Source organism: Procambarus clarkii, chromosome 45 (assembly GCF_040958095.1).
Source record: "Procambarus clarkii isolate CNS0578487 chromosome 45, FALCON_Pclarkii_2.0, whole genome shotgun sequence".
Taxonomy (NCBI): domain Eukaryota; kingdom Metazoa; phylum Arthropoda; class Malacostraca; order Decapoda; family Cambaridae; genus Procambarus; species Procambarus clarkii.
In genome coordinates this window covers 31,072,921-31,100,812 of record NC_091194.1, presented here as the reverse complement: position 1 = coordinate 31,100,812, position 27,892 = coordinate 31,072,921, and the positions used below count along the sequence as shown (strand labels likewise).

At 42.6% G+C, this 27,892-nt stretch overlaps 1 long non-coding RNA gene across 1 annotated transcript; it reads left to right on the top strand.

Moving 5' to 3' along the window:
• The first annotated feature begins 2,772 nt into the window (after positions 1 to 2,772).
• LOC138350371 (uncharacterized) lies at positions 2,773 to 20,405 on the top strand. Its single transcript, XR_011222065.1, has 2 exons — positions 2,773 to 2,940; positions 18,986 to 20,405. It is a non-coding gene; the product is annotated as an uncharacterized lncRNA (long non-coding RNA).
• Positions 20,406 to 27,892: the final 7,487 nt, after the last annotated feature.

Here is a 27,892-nt window from a genome sequence, read left to right as displayed (position 1 = left end):
AGAAAACGAATCGCGGAACAACTTGAGAGTCGCACCCTATCTCAAGAACGGCGAAGAAGGTTAGGTAGAGAAATATAAACAATTGAACGGAAGCTACAAGAATCATACAAAACCCAGGAGAGGCAAAGAGAGCAAAAGGCCATCAGTGAAATAGAAAGAAATCCGAAATATTTTTTCTCCTATGCAAAATCAAGATAAAAAACCACATCTAGTATCGGGCCCCTGCGAAAGGGAGATGGAACTTTCACCGATGACAACAAAGAAATGAGCGAGCTACTGAGGACGCAGTACGACCCTATCCCCACTGGATTTTGAAGAAGCCATAAACAGTATGCCTATGCACTCTGCACCAGGCCCGGATTCTTGGAACTCCATATTCATAAAGAACTGTAAAAAACCACCATCGCGGGCCCTCCACATTCTATGGAGACAAAGCCTAGATACTGGCGTTATTCCTGATATACTAAAAACAGCAGAGATAGCACCACTTCATAAAGGAGGAAATAAGGCAGAGGCAAAAAATTACAGACCGATAGCACTAACATCGCACATCATAAAATTTTTTGAGAGAGAGTGCTAAGAAGTAAGATCACAAAATACATGGAATCACAGCATCTCCATAACCCCGGACAACATGGTTTCAGAACAGGGCGCTCTTGCCTGTCGCAGTTGCTGGACCACTATGATATGGCATTAGATGCTATGGAAGACAAACAAAACGCTGATGTAATTTACACAGATTTCGCAAAAGCTTTTGATAAATGTGACCATGGTGTTATTGCACATAAAATGCGTTCAAAAAGAATTACCGGAAAAATTGGCAGATGGATCTACAATTTCCTGAACAGAACCCAATGTGTAATAATCAACAAAATAAAATCCAGCCCATCAACCGTGAAGAGCTCAGTCCCCCAGGGTACAGTGCTTGCTCCAGTACTTTTTCTCATCCTCATATCGGACATAGACAAGAACACAACCTATAGCACTGTATCATCCTTTGCAGATGACACTAGGATCTTCATGAGAGTAGGCAACATAGAGGACACGGCGAACCTCCAGTCAGATGTAGATCAGGCCTTTGTATGGGCTACAGAAAATAATATGGTGTTTAACGAAGATAAGTTCCAGCTCATGCGCTATGGAAAAAATGAAAATATAAAAACGGTATCCACGTACAAAACTCAGGCAAATCATAACATAGGACGTAAAGGCAATGTAAAGGACCTGGGTGTACTCATGTCGGAAGACCTTACCTGTAAAGAACACAATAAAGTAGCCGTCACAACTGCAAGAAAAATGACAGGTTGGATAACAAGAACTTTTCACACTAGAGATGCTATACCGATGATGATACTTTTCAAGACGCTAGTGCTCTCTAGAGTGGAGTACTGCTGCACAATGACAGCCCCTTTCAAAGCTGGAGAAATTGCTGACCTGGAGAGCGTGCAGAGATCCTTTACTGCTAGAATCCACTCAGTAAAACATCTAAATTACTGGGACCGACTAAAGAGCCTAAAACTGTACTCCCTTGAGCGCAGGCGGGAGAGATACACAATAATTTACACGTGGAAAATATTAGAGGGGCTGGTCCCAAACCTGCACACAGAAATAACATCACATGAGACCAGAAGACATGGCAGGATGTGCAGAATACCCCCGTTGAAAAACAGATGTGCAACTGGTACTCTGAGACAGAACTCTATCAACATCAGAGGTCCGAGACTGTTCAACACGCTTCCACTACACATAAGGGGCATAACTGGCCGACCCCTCACAGTGTTCAAGAGAGAACTGGATAAGCACCTCCAAAGGATACCTGATCAACCAGGCTGTGACTCATACGTCAGGCTACGAGCAGCCGCGTCCAACAGCCTGGTTGATCAGTCCGGCAACCAGGAGGCCTGGTCGACGACCGGGCCGCGGGGACGCTAAGCCCCGGAAGCACCTCAAGGTAAGGTAGTTACAGGCTTTAATTGCAGATCATTTGCCACCTTTTGTGTGACATGTTCTCTGGGACCCCTGGTCAAACAACCCTCAGGTTGTTTATAAGTTTTTGATTTCTATAGGTTTAAGAATCACGTGCGACTACCATATTACACAGAAAATATTATATTTAATTGTATGTACGAGGAGGCTTGGTTAAACCGGGCCGCGGAGACGTTGATCCCGGAAATCAATGCAAGGTATGATCACATGTCATGCACAAGAACATAGTGCGCACAGCCAAAGTACATAAATGCAGTTATACCTGTAGTTCTAGCCAATATATGATATTTAGCAATTATGGCCTCTCAACTAATCCGCCACCACCAATATGCGGACTCTACCTTATCACACCACTATGAACACCCTAAGTCACCAAAAAAGCCCATCATACCACATATAATTGTCACCACATCTGACTATGCCACAAACCATAATTAAAACTATATCTGATCATACCAATTACCATTATTTGAACATGCCATATTTTGTTATACCACCACTACCTCTCATAGTTACAATCACACCTCACCAACTTTTTACTGTACCTTGACTAACTATAATTAGCATAATTACTGAACAAATAATCATTGGTATTAAAACTTTTCTTTGAAAGGTTAACCTCACATGTCAGCGGGTCCTGGATTAATTCAGTTATATGGACTGTTCTTCAATTTCTTTCTTTATACTCCTCTTCCTAAGCCACTCCTCTTCCTCAGCCACCTTTCGCTATTGCCTGTATCTTCCTGTCAACTTTTCCTGTTTTCTTACCATCCAGTTCATGTCCCTCTCAGCCTCCTCTACTACCCACAGACTGCCGCTTGGTCCTGATGTATGAATCAAACATCCCTAGCACGAGCGTTCATGTGGTCTCTGGAGACGTGCTGACCTATCATAACGTCCTTCACCAATGTCTGCGGTACTCCTGCCTCTCCGTTGTCTGCTTTCTTACACTAGGTGAGTCATCAGGAACACCTCAACAACTTTACTGGTTAACTTCGTCTACCTCACATTGTTGTCCTGCTGCAGTCCGGACAGTTAACTTGGTCTACCTCACATTGTTGTCCCACTGTAGCCCCGACAGTTAACTTGGTCTACCTCACATTGTTGTCCCACTGTAGCCCCGACAGTTAACTTCGTCTACCTCACATTGTTGTCCTACTGCAGCCCCGACGGTTAACTTCGTCTACCTCACATTGTTGTCCCACTGTAGCCCCGACAGTTAACTTGGTCTACCTCACATTGTTGTCCCACTGTAGCCCCAACAGTTAACTTGGTCTACCTCACATTGTTGTCCCACTGTAGCCCCGACGGTTAACTTGGTCTACCTCACATTGTTGTCCCACTGTAGCCCCGACAGTTAACTTGGTCTACCTCACATTGTTGTCCTACTGTAGCCCCGACGGTTAACTTGGTCTACCTCACATTGTTGTCCTACTGCAGCCCGGACGGTTAACTTGGTCTACCTCACATTGTTGTCCCACTGTAGCCCCGACAGTTAACTTGGTCTACCTCACATTGTTGTCCTACTGTAGCCCCGACAGTTAACTTGGTCTACCTCACATTGTTGTCCCACTGTAGCCCCGACAGTTAACTTGGTCTACCTCACATTGTTGTCCCACTGTAGCCCCGACAGTTAACTTGGTCTACCTCACATTGTTGTCCCACTGTAGCCCCGACAGTTAACTTGGTCTACCTCACATTGTTGTCCCACTGTAGCCCCGACAGTTAACTTGGTCTACCTCACATTGTTGTCCCACTGTAGCCCCGACGGTTAACTTGGTCTACCTCACATTGTTGTCCCACTGTAGCCCCGACGGTTAACTTGGTCTACCTCACATTGTTGTCCCACTGTAGCCCCGACAGTTAACTTGGTCTACCTCACATTATTGTCCTACTGCAGGCCCGACGGTTAACTTGGTCTACCTCACATTGTTGTCCCACTGTAGCCCCGACAGTTAACTTGGTCTACCTCACATTGTTGTCCCACTGTAGCCCCGACAGTTAACTTGGTCTACCTCACATTGTTGTCCTACTGTAGCCCCAACGGTTAACTTGGTCTACCTCACATTGTTGTCCCACTGTAGCCCCGACAGTTAACTTGGTCTACCTCACATTGTTGTCCTACTGTAGCCCCGACAGTTAACTTGGTCTACCTCACATTGTTGTCCCACTGTAGCCCCGACAGTTAACTTGGTCTACCTCACATTGTTGTCCCACTGTAGCCCCGACAGTTAACTTGGTCTACCTCACATTGTTGTCCTACTGTAGCCCCGACAGTTAACTTGGTCTACCTCACATTGTTGTCCCACTGTAGCCCCGACAGTTAACTTGGTCTACCTCACATTGTTGTCCCACTGTAGCCCCGACGGTTAACTTGGTCTACCTCACATTGTTGTCCAACTGTAGCCCCGACAGTTAACTTGGTCTACCTCACATTATTGTCCTACTGCAGGCCCGACGGTTAACTTGGTCTACCTCACATTATTGTCCTACTGCAGGCCCGACGGTTAACTTGGTCTACCTCACATTGTTGTCCCACTGTAGCCCCGACAGTTAACTTGGTCTACCTCACATTGTTGTCCCACTGTAGCCCCGACAGTTAACTTGGTCTACCTCACATTGTTGTCCTACTGTAGCCCCAACGGTTAACTTGGTCTACCTCACATTGTTGTCCTACTGTAGCCCCGACAGTTAACTTGGTCTACCTCACATTGTTGTCCCACTGTAGCCCCGACAGTTAACTTGGTCTACCTCACATTGTTGTCCTACTGTAGCCCCGACAGTTAACTTGGTCTACCTCACATTATTGTCCCACTGTAGCCCCAACAGTTAACTTGGTCTACCTCACATTGTTGTCCCACTGTAGCCCCGACAGTTTACTTGGTCTACCTCACATTGTTGTCCTACTGTAGCCCCGACAGTTAACCAGGTCTACCTCACATTGTTGTCCCACTGTAGCCCCGACAGTTAACTTGGTCTACCTCACATTGTTGTCCCACTGTAGCCCCGACAGTTAACTTGGTCTACCTCACATTGTTGTCCCACTGTAGCCCCGACGGTTAACTTGGTCTACCTCACATTGTTGTCCCACTGTAGCCCCGACAGTTAACTTGGTCTACCTCACATTATTGTCCTACTGTAGCCCCAACAGTTAACTTGGTCTACCTCACATTGTTGTCCCACTGTAGCCCCGACGGTTAACTTGGTCTACCTCACATTGTTGTCCCACTGTAGCCCCGACAGTTAACTTGGTCTACCTCACATTGTTGTCCCACTGTAGCCCCGACAGTTAACTTGGTCTACCTCACATTGTTGTCCCACTGTAGCCCCGACAGTTAACTTGGTCTACCTCACATTGTTGTCCCACTGTAGCCCCGACAGTTAACTTGGTCTACCTCACATTGTTGTCCCACTGTAGCCCCGACGGTTAACTTGGTCTACCTCACATTGTTGTCCCACTGTAGCCCCGACGGTTAACTTGGTCTACCTCACATTGTTGTCCCACTGTAGCCCCGACAGTTAACTTGGTCTACCTCACATTATTGTCCTACTGCAGGCCCGACGGTTAACTTGGTCTACCTCACATTGTTGTCCCACTGTAGCCCCGACAGTTAACTTGGTCTACCTCACATTGTTGTCCCACTGTAGCCCCAACAGTTAACTTGGTCTACCTCACATTGTTGTCCTACTGCAGGCGCGACGGTTAACTTGGTCTACCTCACATTGTTGTCCCGCTGTAGCCCCGACGGTTAACTTGGTCTACCTCACATTGTTGTCCCACTGTAGCCCCAACAGTTAACTTGGTCTACCTCACATTGTTGTCCTACTGTAGCCCCAACAGTTAACTTGGTCTAGCTCACATTGTTGTCCTACTGTAGCCCCAACAGTTAACTTGGTCTACCTCACATTGTTGTCCTACTGCAGGCGCGACGGTTAACTTGGTCTACCTCACATTGTTGTCCCACTGTAGCCCCGACAGTTAACTTGGTCTACCTCACATTGTTGTCCCACTGTAGCCCCGACAGTTAACTTGGTCTACCTCACATTGTTGTCCTACTGTAGCCCCAACGGTTAACTTGGTCTACCTCACATTATTGTCCTACTGTAGCCCCAACAGTTAACTTGATCTACCTCACATTGTTGTCCTACTGTAGCCCCGACGGTTAACTTGGTCTACCTCACATTGTTGTCCCACTGTAGCCCCAACAGTTAACTTGGTCTACCTCACATTGTTGTCCTACTGTAGCCCCAACAGTTAACTTGGTCTACCTCACATTATTGTCCCACTGTAGCCCCGACAGTTAACTTGGTCTACCTCACATTATTGTCCTACTGTAGCCCCAACAGTTAACTTGGTCTACCTCACATTGTTGTCCCACTGTAGCCCCGACAGTTAACTTGGTCTACCTCACATTATTGTCCCACTGTAGCCCCAACAGTTAACTTGGTCTACCTCACATTATTGTCCTACTGTAGCCCCAACAGTTAACTTGGTCTACCTCACATTATTGTCCCACTGTAGCCCCGACAGTTAACTTGGTCTACCTCACATTGTTGTCCTACTGCAGCCCCAACAGTTAACTTGGTCTACCTCACATTATTGTCCCACTGTAGCCCCGACAGTGAACTTGGTCTACCTCACATTGTTGTCCTACTGCAGCCCCAACAGTTAACTTGGTCTACCTCACATTGTTGTCCTACTGTAGCCCCAACAGTTAAATTGGTCTACCTCACATTATTGTCCCACTGTAGCCCCAACAGTTAACTTGGTCTACCTCACATTGTTGTCCTACTGCAGCCCCAACAGTTAACTTGGTCTACCTCACATTATTGTCCTACTGCAGGCCCGACGTAGGGGACTTCACCCACGGGAGACGCCAGATTGTAAACTTAGGGGAAAGCGAGCACATAAAAATGGCACGCTGCTAAATGCCAAACAATTTTAAACTTATTATGCATTTTCATTTTGTGTTTAAAATCGAAACAAAGAAATATGCAGCTTTAAGGGAAGTACATAATTGGTATTTTGTGTTTAAAGTTTTACAGTAAGCTCATTATCACGGCCTGTGTCTTACTGATGCTATCAGTAGTGATACGTTTTTGTTGTCATAGAGAGCTAGGGAGAATTTGGTGGTGGTGGTCCTTACAATGTTGTCTAGGGAATATAAGGAGTAAGGGAAACAGTCTAGTACACAAGTCACAAATTTATACGTACAAGTCACACAGGAATACATTTAACAAGGCGTTTTCCTCACAACATAAGATCACTTCGTTTTATAAACTCAAGTGGCTCTGACCGCCCCACGGCTCACTGTCCCATACCTGGTGTCATGCACCCAGCCACAAACCGCTATCATCTAACGACACATATTTTAGCCTCTAGGAAACCTGGACTCTTATAAAACCTCTCCAACTTCTGTAATATTACTCTACCCAATCTTGCAACCCTGGATATAGACAAGGATAGGCTTTTCTGACTGAACGGCCGGAGAAAACCCCTCAAATAGCAGGAACGGTCGGCAGCGATACATCTCCCCCTTCAGTCAAGATGGCGTCCATCTCTCTTGCATCATCGCCCCTTAATACTCTATTCTTTATGTATGCTATCAAACACATTAATGATTTTATTTACTATATTCCCCATGCATACTTTTTAATAGAGTCCATTTTTCCCTTACATAGTTAAGCTATTCAAGTTCTAATTATTTCTGATGATCTCCAGCTGAGAAGGCACTACTTTACTGGGAACCTTACCTCCACAGGAGGTAAGGTTCGTAACACTCACAAACCTCAATACATAATAAAAGAAGAGTGTTACTTATATAAATTTTAAACTGAAAATGAAAACAAAATTAAGCAGTGTGAAAAATGGATGAAAGCAACCCATCTTCAGACCAGGTCCATTCCATCCAGCGGTCGACCACAAAGACGCATTCATAAATTTTAACATGCTGTTCATTCAAAATTGGGATCTTCTCAAATATAAATTAATATTGCTTAATATTTGCATACTGTGCATATTTAGGCATTAGTTACGTTAGGTTAGGTGCTTAGATTTTATTGGCAATTATTTGTATTTGGGGTACGTGGATGAAGCATTTACAGCATTGTGATTCAAACAAAAGTCGTCAGCACTTGTGCTGGAAGTGTTCGGACGTCGTCAGCTGTGATTCGTGTGTAAAATCTTCGGGCTATCTTCAGATGATTTCGGGGCTTATCGTCCCCGCTTCCCGGTCCTCGACCAGGCCTCCTTTTTGTTACACACACCCAGGAAGCAGCCCATTGCAGCTGTCTAACTCCCAGCTACCTATTTACTGCTAGGTAACAGGGGCATCAGGGTGAAAGAAACATTTTGCCCATTTCTCTCCGCCTCCACCGGGGATCGAACCCGGAACCTCAGGACTAAGAATCCGAAGCGCTGTCCACCCAGCTGTCAGGAGCCTCTACTCAGCAGTCAAACGTAAAAAACGTAAAAATGAACTATTGTGTATATTCATATGTTGTGTAAAGAATTATGTTATCAGCATTTTGTCTGCTTTCTTTTAACTATAACAATATTATAAGCATTTGAATGTTCCAGTGGATCTGCACAAAAATGTGTCTATTGCTGTCACTGCACTGAAAATAGGAAAGAGGAAATATAGATCACGACTAATGTGCCTACCTTCTGTCTGGTTCAGGGAAGTATAGAGTCTATGAGGTTATAGCCCGGGTTTTATGTGGTAAGTCGTAAGGGTGAAACTTAAACAGTAGCTCCTGCTGGCGATCGCACCAGTAGTGTATTCAAATTAAATTTAAATATATATATATATTAAGGGTACCACCTCTGGTGCAATTGCAGGGACCCACATCCTCGAAGAAGAAAACAAAGAGCATCCAGAGAAGATTTTGTGGATTCTCACTGAATACTTTATTCTTTTCTTCTCCTACCACCCCTATTATTTTTTTTTTGTATATTTTGTTTTACTTTATTGCAATGCTACAGTTTACAGAGAACACACACACACACACACAAATATATAACAATTAAACAATCAGCGTTCGAAGACCTCGTCCAGCTCCTCGGAGGTTGGGTGCGTACCCAGGATACAGCACGCATTTTCCCCCTGAACTGCGACACTGAGGCGCTGGAACAGGAAACTCGTGGGTCTCTAGTTTTCGCAATGAGTTCCTCACCAACCTCCTTTAAAAACTTGAGTGCACATTTACCCCAGGCGCCCAGAGTCTCAGAGCCTATTGGCACGAACCTGTAACAACGTTCTAGGTCTCTGTACTTGCTGATTTTCTGGGTCTTCCTGAAGGTGGCTGAGCCACCTCCCTCCGCTGAGCTGTAACGTAAATAGGTATCAGCCAATGTAGATGCACACGTGTAATCCCATACGACCTGTTTACCTTCCCTCCATGGCTGTAGGGTGACTCCATCTGGGCGTTTTTGGCTATTGTCAGGTCTGCACAACTGGGGTTCTCTTTGTGCTGGACACCCAGCTGTAGGCAAACTTCTCTTGATGATGTCATTGACTGCTTCGTGTCTGGCAATCTTTCCCTGTGTCTTACGACAGATGAGACCATGGCTGCCGTATTGGTCTGCCCGTGCCTGGCCGCAAACACAACGGTGCTCGGTGGAGACAGGGGCGGGGCGCAGAGCAACACCAATACCTTGGACCCGATGGTCCAGGCGGGTGCCCAAGGCGGAATTAGGGACTGCCAACAGGAAGTCCCCAGCATGGGGGGCTTGCACAGCTAGGAAACGCGCTCTGTCCTTCTGAGAAGCTGCGTCCAGCAATGCTTTGGCGATGTTCTCCACTATGGGGCTATCCCATTTGGACTGTTTACCGTCTTTTGGAAAAGTTGGTTGGGTGTGTGAATTGGTAAGAGTGTCCCATTGACCAGCTCCTTCCACAAATTTGGGATCACGAATCCCAATGGAGTTCCTTAGGTATAGTTCCTGGTAATATTTCCTTCACTAATTCACTTGTAGCACTGGTCGAGGATAAGAATGCCGGCAATGCTAACTGTGTCGCCTTGCGAATATCCATACCCCCAAGTCTAATTGGGAGCGTTGCTTGGTCCCACTGGTCATCTTGCAGGGAGAGGTTTAACAGTTTCATAGTTATTGTCTTTAGGAGTGAGTCGTATTCCGTTAATTTTGGGCTGTCGAAGGAAGGAGCACACCTGAGGAAATAGGTAAGTCTGGGCAAGGCCAGGCACCTTGTAAGAAGGTACAAAGTATCGTGAGCATCCAAAGTCCCTATTCGCGCCTCCATCCTCCTCAGGTCTTTAAGCTTTTCTTCGAGGACTACCTCAATGGCTTTCGAGCCCAGAGGTGCCCCTAGCAGCACACTGTCGGTGGGAGCGATCACTTGGGCTCCTGGCAATAAGATTCGTACTGCATCTATGATTGGTTGGCTAGATGAGATGATTTCACACTTTGATGGATTTAGTGTAAGGCCTAACTCCTCTCCCTTAGATTTCACTAGCTGAAGATCTTCTAGCAGGGACTCCTGTGTCCCTGCCAGGGTGCCATCGTCCAGGAACCAGATGTTGAATTCGCTGGACAACCTGCTTGTGACCTCCTTAGCTGCCATGCAGAAAAGAAAAGAGGCAAGTGGGTCTCCCTGCTGGACACCTTCTGCAGAAACAACTTCATGTTCCCCAAACAACAGTGACGCTTCCCTACTGTACCCTGCTGAGACGAAAGGAAGTAGACAAGGAAAGCTTGTTCGAACTGCTTCCAGTACCACATCCCTTTTTACCTGGTTGAAGGCATTTTTAAAGTCTAATTTAATTAATGCCTTATTTTCTGGGAGGTGCTTGATATAGGCTCGTGCAGCATGAGCTGCTGCTTCACAGCCATGGGGGACACCAAAACCTAGTTGATGGGGTCGAAGCATCGTCGCAGCGTCTATGCTAATTTTTCTGACAGCTGCCCTAGCAACAAGGCGCCGAAGTGTGTTACCCACGGCAATGGGTCTGACTCCACCATCCTTCTTCTTAAGGGCACAAAGGGATGCTCCGAAGAAGAAGGGTTTAATTGTATCTGGGATCAACCCAGAGAGACAGTCGTTGACAAACTTCGTGACCTCTGACAGTAGTGTCTCGGCAACTTCTCCGAGAACTGGGTTTGTCATCTCCTTGAGGTGCTGAGGTCTTACTCCAGTGTATCCCCCTGCTGAGCCTGGCGGAAATGACATGATGGCTTTGTATACCTCTGACGCTTAGTGGAATAGAGGTCCCATGTCTGGGACATTTGTGTCCCAAGCAGTGGGTTCCCATGGTACTCTGGGAGGGTGCTTCTCTCTCAGTGAGTTGGCAGTAGCGGTATTTCTAGGGGCGATTGTGTCTTCACTGGTAAGTAACCTAATTGCTCCTACTGTGTTGCCCTCTTCAATTTTCTTGGTCACTTGTGTTCCTAGTTTAAAATTATCATTGGAACTCTTGGGTCTTCCACGACGGTTTTTGCGTTAAGGAGGGATGGGGATCAAGTTGTCAGCTCTGGGGAAATTATTTATTGCCCTAGTGACTGATGAGGCTAGTGACTTGCCTCCTCTTGCAGGTACGCCTAAGCAAATATTGCCAAACAGGAGCAAATTATGCCATGCTTTGATGGTGGCCGCGGCATTAAGATTGGCAGACCGTTCATTCACTTTCCTTAGAAGGTCTGTATATTTCCCTGCTGCAAATGAGCGCGTTGCTTTAGGAATGTGGGGAAGAGTTCTGGTGGTGGATGCTTTGATGGCCCCCAGGAGGTCATCTGATGACATGAAGTTTGCTGGGATGTGTGGGGGTGCTGGGGGGACCTGTGGGCCTTCTCTCTCTACAGGTTCCGTCCATGAACCCTCACAGCCGTTGTGTTGACGTAGGGTTCCATCGTTTCTAAGGCTGTGTGATTCGTCACACACCCGACACGTTCCTCTAGGTCTGGGTCCCCCTCTGGGTGCATTGTTCCCAAGACTGAGTTCTTGGCTGAGGGGTTCCTGGTTAGTTGGGGGAGTCCCCTCCGTCCCCCGGGCGGAATGTGACATCGGCATGGCGTGGGAGGGTGGACACGGGTGGTGGCGGCAGGGGTAGTTGGCGGTCCCTCGCACTCACCACTGGTATGAGTACTTGTCTCTCCCTCCCTTTTGGGAGGAACCTGAATGCATGCTGTGACCTGTGCCATATCTGGGTGCATGGAGGGTGACACATCTCTGCAACAGGCACTGTGTGTGCAGTGAATAGGTGGGTTGGAGACACCCAGGGGCAGGGTAAGAGGGGTGGGATGGCAGGAGGTACAGTGGTGTGGTGAGGCCGGCGGGCGGGGAGGGGGTGGGGGTTGACCGGACACCGCTCGGTGTGGGGGGGGGTCAGGGCAACACTAAAACACTGGTACAGTTTCCTTGTATATCACTGCACAATGGTGAATGAATCATACACTTGAAGTCTGATACACTGTGAGCTCCATTAACACTAAACATGATTGCTAATTTCTGTTTTTCTTTTCCAAATATATTTCTATAATCACTGGGTGGCACATGGATGACCCCCCCTCGCCTCCCCCCACATCATCACTGTGGGAGGCCTACAGGGTGCCAGCGTGGCCCTCACTGCCCTTATATTCTACACTGTAAATTCACCTGTTTTGATCCATTTTTGTTGAGATGGTCCACTTTGGATACTTCCCGTCCACTCCTGCACCTTCCCAGGATATTCACACAGCACCTTGTGCAGGCTAGGCTCCCTGGCACCAGGATGTCACTAGGTATGGCTCAGTAAACAACAGAGCCTCCCTCCACGCGTCCGCCCGCCCCAACACCTCCACCCTATATATATATATATATATATGTGTGCGAACAAGCCTGAATGGTCCCCAGGACAATATGCAACTGAAAACTCACACCCCAGAAGTGACTCGAACCCATACTCCCAGAAGCAACGGAACTGGTATGTACAAGACGCCTTAATCCACTTGACCATCACGACCGGACATAATGAGGTGATAGCCGAGGCTATTTGAACCACCCCACCGCCGGCACTCGGATAGTTATCTTGGGCATAGCATTTTACCAAATCACCTCATTCTTTGGGGCACACGTGAGGAACACAAATGCGAACAAGCCTGAATGGTCCCCAGGACAATATGCAACTGAAAACTCACACCCCAGAAGTGACTCGAACCCATACTCCCAGAAGCAACGGAACTGGTATGTACAAGACGCCTTAATCCACTTGACCATCACGACCGGACATAATGAGGTGATAGCCGAATTAGGTGAGAGTCACTTCTGGGGTGTGAGTTTTCAGTTGCATATTGTCCTGGGGACCATTCAGGCTTGTTCGCATTTGTGTTCCTCACGTGTGCCCCAAAGAATGAGGTGATTTGGTAAAATGCTATGCCCAAGATAACTATCCGAGTGCCGGCGGTGGGGTGGTTCAAATAGCCTCGGCTATCACCTCATTATGTCCGGTGTGAGTTTTCAGTTGCATATTGTCCTGGGGACCATTCAGGCTTGTTCGCATTTGTGTTCCTCACGTGTGCCCCAAAGAATGAGGTGATTTGGTAAAATGCTATGCCCAAGATAACTATCCGAGTGCCGGCGGTGGGGTGGTTCAAATAGCCTCGGCTATCACCTCATTATGTCCGGTCGTGATGGTCAAGTGGATTAAGGCGTCTTGTACATACCAGTTCCGTTGCTTCTGGGAGTATGGGTTCGAGTCACTTCTGGGGTGTGAGTTTTCAGTTATATATATATGTGTGTATATCACGAAAATAAACACGTGATTAAGAATGTGACAATGTCAGACCACGAAGGAAAAATGAAACAGGAAATTTCCTTAAGTACTTTCGTATATTAAATACATCTTCAGAAGGTCATTTTACAGATCGAGTGATGGGTATAAATAGGCAGGAGAGAGTGGTGAAGTAAGGTGAGGTACAATACTTGGACAACGCAGAAGGCCCATTGGCCCATCAGATGCACCCAATTGGCCCATCCGATGTAGCCCAATGGCCCATCTGATACAGCAGACATACAAGCATAATACATAGGTAATTATAACATAAAGAAGTAAATATATACAATAAATTAGTGAGACAAATGTTTTTCAATGATTCTACTTAAATCGCCCTTTAGCTGATCTATTAGAAATGGATCTAAGTTATATAGACCACTGCTAATATTCAAATTACTTTCTTTGGTGATCTGTATCAAAGCGGATTCAATTATGTTTCTATTATAGGTGCTTTTACAATTTGTTATTGAAGACGCACTCTCCCAATCAATTTGGTGAGCTTTTTCTGACAAATGCACAAACAAAGCATTAGATAATTGGCCATGTCTTACAGAGTATTTATGTTGCGATATTCTACATTTTAAATCTTTAGATGTTTGCCCGACATAGAACTTATTACATTCCTTACAAGGTATTTTATAAATGACGCAATTATCACTACGAGGGCTGTTCCTTACTAATAGCTTACCAACAGTGTTTTCGTAGCTAAACATTACATCTATATTTAAAAGTTTCAAGGCCTTGACAATATTCTCAAACCCAGAGAAATATGGTAAACATAACACATTCTTTGGGCGAGTCCTTTCACTGCATACATTATTATAATATGTACGACGAGCTTTGTTACGACAAACTTCCAAAAAATTCAGTGGGTAACAAAGCTTAAGACCAATCGAATCAATATTCTTAAATTCTTCATCTAAGAATTCTGGACTCACAACTCGAAGAGCTCTTAGATACATTGAAGAAAAAATTGACTTTTTTACATCGTATTTATGCCCTGAAAAATAATGAACATAAGATAAATTGTTCGTAGGTTTTCTAACATTTGTCTCACTAATTTATTGTATATATTTACCTCTTTATGTTATAATTACCTATGTATTATGCTTGTATGTCTGCTGTATCAGATGGGCCATTGGGCTACATTCATTTTTATTTTGGAGAATTGATCTTTGAATTACCATCAACAGTGAAAAGAAACATAAGAAAGATAGAGAAAATTCGTGTTAGAATTATTAATCTTACTTTTTCAGTCAAATTTAATAATATATGTCTACAGGAAAGACTGCTACCAAAATATACTAATATATATATATATATATATATATATATATATATATATATATATATATATATATATATATATATATATATATATATATATATATATATATATATATATATTGGTGTATACTGGCAGCAGGTTTTCTTTCAAACATGTTTCATTGAATATGACCGCATATTCTGTATTTATTATTTTCTGGTTTAGGGCTTCTATCCCTCTAACTATTTTCTTAGCATCAGGGCTTAATTGGAATAGGAGTTCTATTATATTGGAATAGGAGTAGAACTCCTATTCCAATTAAGCCCTGATGCTAAGAAAATAGTTAGAGGGATAGAAGCCCTAAACCAGAAAATAATAAATACAGAATATGCGGTCATATTCAATGAAACATATATATATATATATATATATATATATATATATATATATATATATATATATATATATATATATATATATACATATATATATATATATATATATATATATATATATATATATATATATATATATATATATATATATATATATCGACTACCTAACCTAACCTATCCTAACTTTTTCGGCTACCTAACCTAACCTATAAAGATAGGTTAGGTTAGGTTAGGTAGGGTTGGTTAGGTTCGGTCATATATCAACGTTAATTTTAACTCCAATAAAAAAAAATGACCTCATACATAATGAAATGGGTAGCTTTATCATTTCATAAGAAATACATTAGAGAAAATAAATTAATTCAGGAAAACTTGGCTTATTAGGCAAATCGGGCCTTGCATAGTAGGCCGAAAAGTGCATTCTGGCTACTAGGTACGACATATATATATATATATATATATATATATATATATATATATATATATATATATATATATATATATATATATATATATATTTTATCTCTGAAAATATAAATTGTTTCTAGAAATCTAACGCTATCTAGATCTCTAATGTGAATAAGACTTAAATATAGATGGTATCTGAAACTTTTAAAATATTGAACAATAGGCAGGATATTGATCCAGACCGTTTCTATAAAAGGTCAGATGTAACACAGACAAAGAACAACAGATTCAAGTTCAACAAGCCACAATGTAGAATAGTAAACAAGATATGCTTTTTCACTCATAAGGTTACACACCCATGAAACCGTCTACCAACCGAAGCTGTAAATGCCAAAACACTGATAAATTGTAAGATCCAGTTTAAACAAATATTCGAGACAAATGGGGGACCTCGGACAAGCCATCGGCTTCTTGTCCTCGTGGAGGCCACTAGAGTGTTAGTGGCCCTCAGGTAAATCAGGTATGGCTTTCACCCAAATGCCAAAGCGTTTTCTTCTTCATTGTTGGTGAAACAATCGATAATGGAATATTTATTTTTTGCTATTTAAAGTTGTGAACGTTTTATGAAGAAAATAACGTTTTCGTTTAACATTTTTCAAACGAGTGCATGTCGGGTATATGATAATATTCAAATGACAACGAATTACACATGTAATATGATCGGACATTTCACATGTCTGCCATATTTGTAGCTTATCTCTCGTAATTATGGGGTCAGCTATACATGCTATAAAGTCCTGAACATCGGGGTGTAATTAGGTCTTGATACTCTTTGTCTAATAAAAAATGTCAACTATATTCACAAATGTAACTTTTTGTAAACAAATTCCAAAATGAGTAAGAGCTTTGTGTTGTGGGGAAATATTTGTGGACGGAGATTTATTTATTCTATTTTTATTTCAATTAATTAATAAATTATGGTTAACTCCTAAATTAAGCAGACTGTATATTTTATCTAAATTATAGAGCAGTAAACTGTATACTTTATCTCCTCACAAATATCCCACAAACTTGAGGGTTAAAAAATTAATACATTAGGCTAGAGAAAAATATGGTAATTAAATCAAATTGTATAATAAATTATGTTATTTGATTATAATAGATAAATTTAGTTTGTGTTATACTTGAATTAAGAAATTAATGCACAGTTTATCTGTTTTGTGAAGTAGATGTTTGCAATGGTAGTGGCCTGGACGTGTATCAATGGTAGTGACCTGGACGTGTATCAATGGTAGTGACCTGGACGTGTATCAATGGTAGTGGCCTGGACGTGTACCAATGGTAGTGGCCTGGACGTGTATCAATGGTAGTGGCCTGGACGTGTATCAATGGTAGTGGCCTGGACGTGTATCAATGGAAGTGGCCTGGACGTGTATCAACGGTAGTGGCCTGGACGTGTATCAATGGTAGTGGCCTGGACGTGTATCAATGGTAGTGACCTGGACGTGTATCAATGGTAGTGACCTGGACGTGTATCAATGGTAGTGGCCTGGACGTGTATCAATGGTAGTGACCTGGACGTGTATCAATGGTAGTGGCCTGGACGTGTATCAATGGTAGTGGCCTGGACGTGTATCAATGGTAGTGGCCTGGACGTGTATCAATGGTAGTGACCTGGACGTGTATCAATGGTAGTGACCTGGACGTGTATCAATGGTAGTGACCTGGACGTGTATCAATGGTAGTGGCCTGGACGTGTACCAATGGTAGTGGCCTGGACGTGTATCAATGGTAGTGGCCTGGACGTGTATCAATGGTAGTGGCCTGGACGTGTATCAATGGAAGTGGCCTGGACGTGTATCAACGGTAGTGGCCTGGACGTGTATCAATGGTAGTGGCCTGGACGTGTATCAATGGTAGTGACCTGGACGTGTATCAATGGTAGTGACCTGGACGTGTATCAATGGTAGTGGCCTGGACGTGTATCAATGGTAGTGACCTGGACGTGTATCAATGGAAGTGGCCTGGACGTGTATCAACGGTAGTGGCCTGGACGTGTATCAATGGTAGTGGCCTGGACGTGTATCAATGGTAGTGACCTGGACGTGTATCAATGGTAGTGACCTGGACGTGTATCAATGGTGGTGGCCTGGACGTGTATCAATGGTAGTGGCCTGGACGTGTATCAATGGTAGTGGCCTGGACGTGTATCAATGGTAGTGGCCTGGACGTGTATCAATGGTAGTGGCCTGGACGTGTATCAATGGTAGTGGTCTGGACGTGTATCATTGGTAGTGACCTGGACGTGTATCAATGGTAGTGGCCTGGACGTGTATCAATGGTAGTGGCCTGGACGTGTATCAATGGTAGTGACCTGGACGTGTACCAATGGTAGTGGCCTGGACGTGTATCAATGGTAGTGACCTGGACGTGTATCAATGGTAGTGGCCTGGACGTGTATCAATGGTAGTGGCCTGGACGTGTATCAATGGTAGTGGCCTGGACGTGTATCAATGGTAGTGACTTGGACGTGTATCAATCACGTAGCAATGGCATCTCTCCTTGCAGCCTAACTGCACTTATATACTATATCAAAAGACGTCGGCCATCTCGTTCCTTGGACCTCAGCCTGCTGACCACTTGCAATGTAAATCCAGTCTCGGATTATAGTATAAAAATTAATAAATAAAATTTACAAGATAAATAAGACAGCAATCTTACATGGTGCGGGCTGAAGGCATACCTCAAAACCGCACCTAAGCTTAATGATTAATCCCATGTTATTGACGAGATCGAAGTGCAGTTATTTCTGAAGAAGTATCATTAATGCACGAAAAACTCAGAATGAACACTGTGTTTCGCTGGGCGTAATGAGAGCGTAATGACGGGAGTACCCACTATCCTCCCTCCCTGGAAGTAGCGTTCGTATGCGCATAATTATTTATTAAATTCCCGGAAAGACTGGATATTAATAATAACGCCCTTTAAGATATTTTAAGTTTCAACTTATTGTTGTTGATTATGCATTAAATAGTCCTCAGACTATACGCAATAATTAATTACTAACATATGTAAATTTATTCAGTTAAACAGTAATGAGCTGCTGACGAGGGAATTTAAAGAACTGTATAATGGTGTCTGACAGATTTTTTTATTTCAGATGCTTGTTGGATGAAGAATCATTCGCATATCTCTGCTTCACTTCCAATAGTTACCGATCCAGGGTCCATGTACTTTTACACATACTGCCAGTGATGCCCAGGTCACCCAATTCCAAATACGGTACACACTCTTCTAATATTGCAAAGGTTATCCTGCTGCTCAGGTTTACTCAAGACTTACCTGGACCAGCAGAAATTACAATCAAGCAGAGATATATATATTTCCGGACAGCATTAGAAGTCTGTTGAACATTCCAGACTATCAGTGTACCAAAGGCTAAGTGTTACACAGAAAAGCTTTCAGTCACAGCAAAAGGCAGATTCTTAGTTTCCTCACATCAACATAATTTGAACAAAATCAGTATGGTTTCTTGTGAATATCTCCAGACTCTTGCAGAATCTTCAAGTTGAGACCAACTTACCATCACATTTTTAGTAATGTTAAGACTTCTCACGTGGAGCACCATTGAGGGTGGATGTTTCTCTCCAAGATTGGATATTAAGTCAGCGAATTTTTTATACTCTAATTCTTGAACATTATTATCAGCCGTTTAATAGCGTTCTGAACCTAGTTATTGTTTAGCTCACAAGACGGGCCAGGTGAGATTGAATAGGCCTACTCCATTCTGATTCGATTGATTTCTTATTCACTGATTGTCACTACAAGCTACGACTGGTATCGAATCCAGATCATACCGGACAGTTGTAATTCTTGTAAATTGTCAGTATCTAATTGACATTCAGATTACTAATATTGATAGGCTGGTATGTGTTATGAACAAGTAGTTAACACTGGTCTATAACTATTATTATTAATACCTAATACATAGTCAGGTCACATTTAGCCATTACTTTTGTTTGTTTATTTTTACTGGTTAGTAATTCATACTAAATATGTTACGTGGTACACTAGGATAGCTTAACTGTTGTACCATAGATAGACTGTTAATAATTAATGGGTTGATACAGTGAGCAAAATTGAAGACATTTTGCTGCAATTATAATAAATAATGTATCAGGTTCCTGTAATATTCATGTAAGATGTAAGATGGTATTAGTTTCATTTAGTGAGGTGTGTTGAGGTACTTTTGTCGTGAAAGTCCCTAATTTCATTCTCATAGTTTCCTTCCTTGTGCTTCAAACTCACAATGTATCTTGTACTATCCACTTCCCCAAATATTAGTACTAAAGACATATATCTTTACCAGTGTAATCACCACTGTCAATTTTTATTGTAGTTATTTGTTGATATATAACCTTGCAACAATGGACCTTTTCCTCTTGCCTGATATGTTAAATTAAGAACCTACCCGAAACGCTAATCATGTTAGAGGCTTTGTAAGAATGTAAAAATACCAGTCTTATGTAATCTCACCAACCGATTGTACCTTCTTGTGAATAAATTATTATTATTATTATTATTATTATTATTATTATTATTATTATTATTATTATTATTATTATTATTATTATTATTATTATTATTACTATTATTATTAAGTTGCCATGACTCCGTGGGAGTACGCGACTGCTGTAAACAAGGACTCGACGCGTCTGCAGGCATGGCTCTGAATGATGCTATTTTCTGTGTTGCTAACCTTGTTTTTGCAGCTGTGTCAAAGAAAGGTTGTTGTGGAGTGTTAAATTTTTCAATAATTATTAGATGCACAAAAATAAAGGAATATTGAGTTAATGACCTCACATTCTCTCTAGACAGCATTTAGGCACAATTAAGATTAGCTTTAGACTACACAATGAAGCATCCATAAGCCACTTTATTATTACTGCTGGTAACATTATCTAGATTGAACTCGGTAACATGACAAGCATTAACTTACGTGTGCAAATATTTCATCACAAATGTCTGAGCCTGTGTAATACCCACTATCCAATGATAACAAAAAACTCACAACCAATAGGATAAATTAACAACCCATTGTTTACTTAAGTCATACTTAAATGTATCAACAAAAACATACGAATATAAGAAGAATTATAGATTATGAGTCACTTGGAAAGAGGTACCTAGGAGGTACTCCTCATTTCTATCTACCATAATTAGGAAAGCCAAAACAATCGTTGAAAATACATATAATAAAATACAGGGTAACATGAAGAAACCCGGGAACACAATTTCCCAGATATTAAGTTCAAAGTAGAACTTTAATAAGAAACAAATATTCCTAGCCAGTGACGATGGAGTACCATCACTGACACTGTTATTAAAATTAATAGTTTCTTCTCACCCATTGGCATATTCCGTGCAAATGAAGTCCCAGCATCCCTAACTAATGCTAATGACGTTCTTACAGGCAGCGATCCTGAGTCTCTGTACTTAACTCCAGCTAATTCCTCAGATGTTAATGAAATAATCCTCTCACTTGCAACTAATTCAACTACTCTTGCTTAGATACCAAACCTAATTTACAAAAAACTCAAGGTTATTACCTCCGGTCATAGCATTGCTCAACAACAAATCACTTGGACTTTTCTCCGATAAGACTCTTCTCTGAAAATTTAAAAAATATACTGGAGTAATTCCATTCCATAGAAGTGTTGATCTCACTAAAATAAAAAGTTTGAAACCCGCATCAATCCATTCCACCTTGTCTAAAATCTTTGGAAAGCTAATGTACATGCAGCCCTACTCTATGTAGCTAAACATAATATATTTAGCTCTTGCCAATATTACTTCAGATCCCCGAAAAGCATCACTGATGTACTAATTAGTGTGCAAGAGTTGATACACACAGTTCTTGACAAAAATAAGTACCCTGATGGTTTATCCGTTAACCGACATAAGGCCTTTCGCACCATTAACTACACTAAGCTTCTTAAATTCCTTTCAATACTTGCAAGCACACTTCAGTGCAGGCTTCGGTAATTCTCTATATACGGCGCTACTTTTTCCACCCTATCATTTAACATTGATGTTCCACTGGGTAGTATACTTGGTTCATTCCCCCTTTCTCATTTACATCAATAATTCCAAATGCCACTCAACACGTGAAGCCAGTTTGATTTGTTGATGATACAACCTTTATTTTGTCCAGTCCTAACCCTTTTATTCTAAATGAGACAGTAAGCACAAAACTAAAAAAAAAAGTCCATCTTTGGCTAACTGCTAACAAAGTGACCCTTAACATTGATAAAACCTATATTTTGTTTGGTAATAATTTCACTGATCATGCAGATGAGAAGTCACAATAACGTGGCTGAAAAATGTTGACCAGACCACACACTAGAAAGTGAAGAGACGATGACGTTTCGGTCCGTCCTGCACGATTATCAAGTCGATTGTGCTTAGAGGAAGAAGGCAATGACAATAAATAGGCAAGAGAAAGAGGTTATCTTGAGATGATTTCGGGTCTTTTAGTGTTCCCGCGGCCCGGTTCTCGACCAGGCCTCCACCCTCAAGAAGCAGCCCGTGACAGCTGACTAACACCCAGGTACCTATTTTACTGCTAGGTAACAGGGGCATAGGGTGAAAGAAACTCTGCCCATTGTTTCTCGCCGGCGTTTGGGATCGAACCCAGGACCACAGGATCACAAGTCCAGCGTGCTGTCCGCTCTGCCGACCGGCTCCCAGGGTGAGGTGAGGAGAAGGAAATCTTAGAGGAAGAAAAAGCTTGGCATCAGGAACGAAAGGTAAGGTGTAATAAAGGGGGTAAAAAAGAATTAGAAAGGGATCGTAAGAGAAAAGAAGGGAAAGAAAAAGAAGAAAGCTAAAAGGAAGGGGTAGGCTTATGTTAGGTCACGTTTGTTAGAAAGTTTAGAACATTTGAGTATATACTGTGACAGAGAAGAGTCAACAGCAACAAAGCCAGGATTCAGGTTCGTGTTGGATGTGTTTTGTATCAGACCTGATTCGACAAGACGGTGTCTGTGAGGCAGGAAAGGTTATTTTGGAGGAAGACCAATCAATATGATGATTAGAATACCTAGCATGGCAGAAGAGAGCATTGTTTGTGTCTGCAGATTTATCACTTCTTTTGTGTTCCTTAATTAAGTCTGTCATTCAGTGTACGGCCAGTTTCGCCAAAGTATTAGAGAGGACAAGACGACCAGGAAATACAGTAGACACCAGCAGCATTAGAAGCAGGAGCAGTGTGAACTAGATTGCTACGAAGAATGTTAGTTTGTCGAAAGGCGAGCTTTATGTCAAGAGGGCGAAGAGTATTAATAAAGGTTTTTAGTTCAGATATGAAGGAAAGGCAGAGCACAGTGCTACTAGTGTTGGAAGCAGGTTTAGGATAAAAGAAATTACGTTTAGCTTGAGAATAGGCACAGTTGATAAAATATAAAGGATAACCAAGGCGAGAGAATGATTTGTTGATAAAAGAAATTTGAGAATCAAGAAACCGAGGGTCAATGATGCGTAGAGTAACGAGGAAGAGAGAGACGAGGACACTTTTCTTAACAGAAGGAGGATGGTAGGAAAAGAAGTGAATGTACATGCCACTATGAATGGGTTTGCGATAGACAGAGAAAGAGAACCCAGACACAGAGCTGTGAACGTCAAGAAAATGAAGGAGGGAATTAGAAACCCATTCAACTTTGAAATGGATGGAAGGAGCCAGATTGTTAAGAGAGGAGAAGATTGGCTGGAAAAGACTAAGGTCATGAGGCCATAAAGCAAAAATGTCATCGCATAGCAAAGCCAGGGAGTGGGACGATTATCAATAGAAGGAAAACAAACAGTTTCGAAGTATTCCATGTAGAAATTGGCAAGAACAGGGGAAAGACGTCAGTGGGGAGCGGGAGAGGAAGAAGGCCCTCAGTCGCATTCTGTCTAAGGAAAGAGAGAGCGTCATCGAGGGGAACATTAGTAAACTGAGAGTCGACATCAAGACTAAGAATCTTACAGGAGGGTTGCAGGCGCATTGTTTCTATGAAGTCCTGAGAGTGACGAAGTTGGGCAGGGGAAAAAGTGCCAAGATAAGCCGTCAGTGTTTTAGCTAGCCAGGAAGCAAGAAGAGTATAACCGACAGAGCACCTTGATGAAATGATAGGACAAAGAGGAACACTAGGTTTTTGAGTCTTGGGTAGACCATAGAAATAAGGAAAAGAAGGGCAGATGACACGGAAACGTTTAATGAGATCGAAGTCAGGAGGACAAAGACTCGAGAGCTGTTTTAGTTTGCGGTTGAAGGAAGTTTCAAGGCGATCCAAAGGGTTAGAGGTCAGAGGGGCATATGTGCGGGAGTCAGAGAGCAAGACATTTGCTTTCTGGAGGTAGTCCTCACGGTCCCCCAGGCGCGTTTTTATATACCTACTATATATATAACTCACTTATGACAGGAAAAAACATGCTTTTAAAAAAAACAAAACAGGGTTATCTGTTGGACGTAAGAGCAACACACGCTGTAATCACCGAAAGTTCTTCACCGATTGCTTTGAAATTTTGGCATAACGTTCCATTTGAATACACGAATGTTTTTATATACCTTCCATATCGATGCCACACCTGTGACAGGTAAAAACTTACTTTTTTTTAAACAGTGCCATCTGTTGCATGCACCAGCAACACACGCTAGAGTAAATGTGTTACGATTCTATTGCAATTTTTCTGATTGCATTGATAAATTGAATTTTCATAGATTGATTTATGTTCATTTTGATTTAATTATTTTGCGTGATATTGCATTGGAATATAGCTGTGTTGTTTACCATACCATTCATTTTGTAAGTATAGATGCCACACCTATGATAGGTAAAACATTCTTTTTTATGAAACATTGCCATCTGTTGCAAGTAAGAACAACACATGCTATACAAAATATATTACGATTTCATTTGAATGTTTCCACTTGCAGTGACAAATTGAATTTTTATAGATTTCGATTTATTTTCATTATGATTTAATTATTTTGTTACATTGCGTTGGAAATGAGCTGTGTTTACCATACCGTTTATTACCATACAGTTTATGCCATACCATTTATTTCGTGAGTATATGTATAGATGCCACACCTGTGACAGGTCAAAATATGCTTTTTTTTTTAAACAGTGTCATCTGTTGTACATAAGAGAAACACACACTAAATATGTTACGATTAAATTTCAATGTTTCAGATTTTATTGATAATTTGAATTTTCCTATATTTTGATTAATTTTCATTTTGATTTAATTATTTTGTGTGACATTGAGTTGGAATTGAGCTGCTTTCATGAGTATAGTTTATTTTCTTTTATTTTTTATTGTTTTTAATTTCATTTTATTTTCATTTTTCATTTTCATATACACTACCACTGTTTTCCTTATATTTCAGTGATGGGAACATCAGATCATTTAATGTTCCCAATTTTCTGATGGAAACATCAGATCATTTGGGAATGCATCAAACGAGGGAGTGGAGAATGGTGGGGAGGACGAGGGGACGGGAGTTGGAGATGGTAAAGAGGATGAGGGGACAGGGCAATGGAGAATGATGGGGAGGACGAGGGGACGGGGGAAGTGAGTGATGGTGGGGAGGACGAGGGTAAGGTGGAGTGGGGAATAGTTAGGAGGACGAGAGGACGCTGGAGTGGGGGGATGGTGGGAAGGACAAAGGGATGGGGGAGGGGGGGAATGTTGGGGAGGACGAGGGGATGGGGGAAGGGGGGGGAATGTTGGGGAGGACGAGGGGATGGGGGAAGGGGGGGAATGTTGGGGAGGACGAGGGGATGGGGGAAGGGGAATGGTGGGGAGGACGAGGGGATGGGGGAAGGGGAATGGTGGGGAGGACGAGGGGATGGGGGGAGGGGGAATGGTGGGGAAGACTAGGAGACAGGGGAATGTTGCTGTGGCTGGGTACAGCTAGTATTTAATAAAATATTTCTTAAAATTCGTTCGTTCATCATATTCAAGAATATTGCATATTTGTTGAGAGCATTTTTGATGATCTGTATTGACCCATTGAGCAGTGTTGTGTGGTGAGCGTGACAGTAATCAGTTAAAGACTAAGACCTAAGCGCCGCGCACATACTTCTTTTTTTTAACCTTAGCCGGGCGCGGGAAAGTGCTAATCACTTTAATGCACACGCGTCGTACATACACGACAGGCTTGTTTAACGGGTTCCGCAACCGCGTCTTAAATAGCCGCGCGATGTAAAAAAAACATATAAAATCCAATTCTTATTCGATCGACTTGAGGTTAGTATGAAAATGTTTGCCATTAAATTTCCGTTTTCTCTAATAGACACATGGCCTATTTGGGAAAACGGCATTGTATTGTAACTTAGTGGAGAGACTATTGAGGTGTTGACTCAACGAGGGTAATCGCCCACTTCACACACACTCTTAGTGTGGGCCGCGATCATGATTCTACATTTATATGCATATGTCTGTGTAGGAAATTTTATTGCGAGTTCAGTGATATAAAATTTAACGCTGTATGACTAATGTGGAGCTGACAACAAACAAAAGAGTATGAACATTTTGTTGCTGTTTGGGCGTCACGGCGAGTGATCTACGTTTTATTTATTTCGTGGTGGGATAGCTAATGCTTTGGTGACATTTTATACATATGATCTTGTAGAGTATTTTATTGCCAAGACATTGATACCAAAATGAAATACGTAGCTCAAGAATTGGTGTCAGGAGAGTGAAAAGAATATACACTTTTTGGTGTTTACGCTCGAGCCCAAAACGCCGCGCACATGTGCGCTACTTCCCTGGCTACTTGACACACTGTTTTAAACAACTCTTGGTTACTTTCAGTGGGATGTCTCCGGTACTCTCTACTCATGTCTCGCACATTTGCGTTAAGCATCTTTATGTAATCATTCTCATACCGTTTTATTTTCTTCCTCTGAGGGTTACTTCGCCCAGGCGTACGACGCGGAACTCTTAGACAGCTCTCAATTTGGTGGTTAAGGTCATCAACAAATGTGTCAATGTCTTCTGGGATTTGGTATTCCGTGAACCAGTCACTCATCCTGTTTATGAAGTGCGGCCTCATATCTGGTCCGAGTGATAACCTTTTTCTTTTATTTGTCTCTTTCCTTCTCTTGCTCATGTCGACGGTGGTAATCAGTGCCCAATGGTCACTACATAAACTGTGCACAATGTGTGTACTGGCATCCGTGTCCTGTGCATTCAGCAGGAGAGCATAATCTAATCTTCCTCCTCTGAGGTGAGTTGGCTGTTCATCACCCAGGACCCTAAGGTTTTCACTTCCCCTGACAAAGAGTGACAGTTTCCGTCCATTGACATTGGGCTGATGACAGTTGGCACCAAAGTGTGGGTGTCTGGCATTAAGGTCACCAACCAGCAGGGTAGGTTCTTCAATAACAAATTCAGGCAGTGTGTCAAGGTCAAGTTTACTCTGTGGCACATATAGGTTGATTATATGTAGAGCATTATTGTTTAAGTAAAGGGTTACTCCCAGTGATTCAAACTCATCCCCCATGTGCAGGTCATCAATAATCTGTGCAGGAATGTTGTTATTTACAAAAGTGATGAGACCCCGTTTTCTTTCCCCATGTGGCAGGGAGAACTTGCGATAACCGCTGAACCTTGGGTTGAAGTCATCACCTACCATTGTCTCCTGTAGCACTATGACGTCAGTTTGGTGTTCACGAGCGTATTGTATGATGTCATTAATTCTATTGCGAACGCCATTGCAGTTCCATTGTAGGATAGTGAGACTTTCTTCAGCGTGGTTATCCATCGTGGAGGTGTTGGTCATCAGATGTACTGTGTGCGGTGTTGTTGCTGGTGAGAGTGTGTTCACTGGTGGTGTTGTATGTGGTGTTGCACCACCGTCATGTGCTGGTGGTACTGTTTGTATGGGTGCCAGTGGTGTTGTGTACACTAGTGTCGTTGTGTTCACTGGTGGTGCTGTTGTGTTCACTGGTGGTGTTGTGTTCACTGGTGGTGCTGTTGGTGGTGTTGTGTTCACTGGTGGTGTTGTGTTCACTGG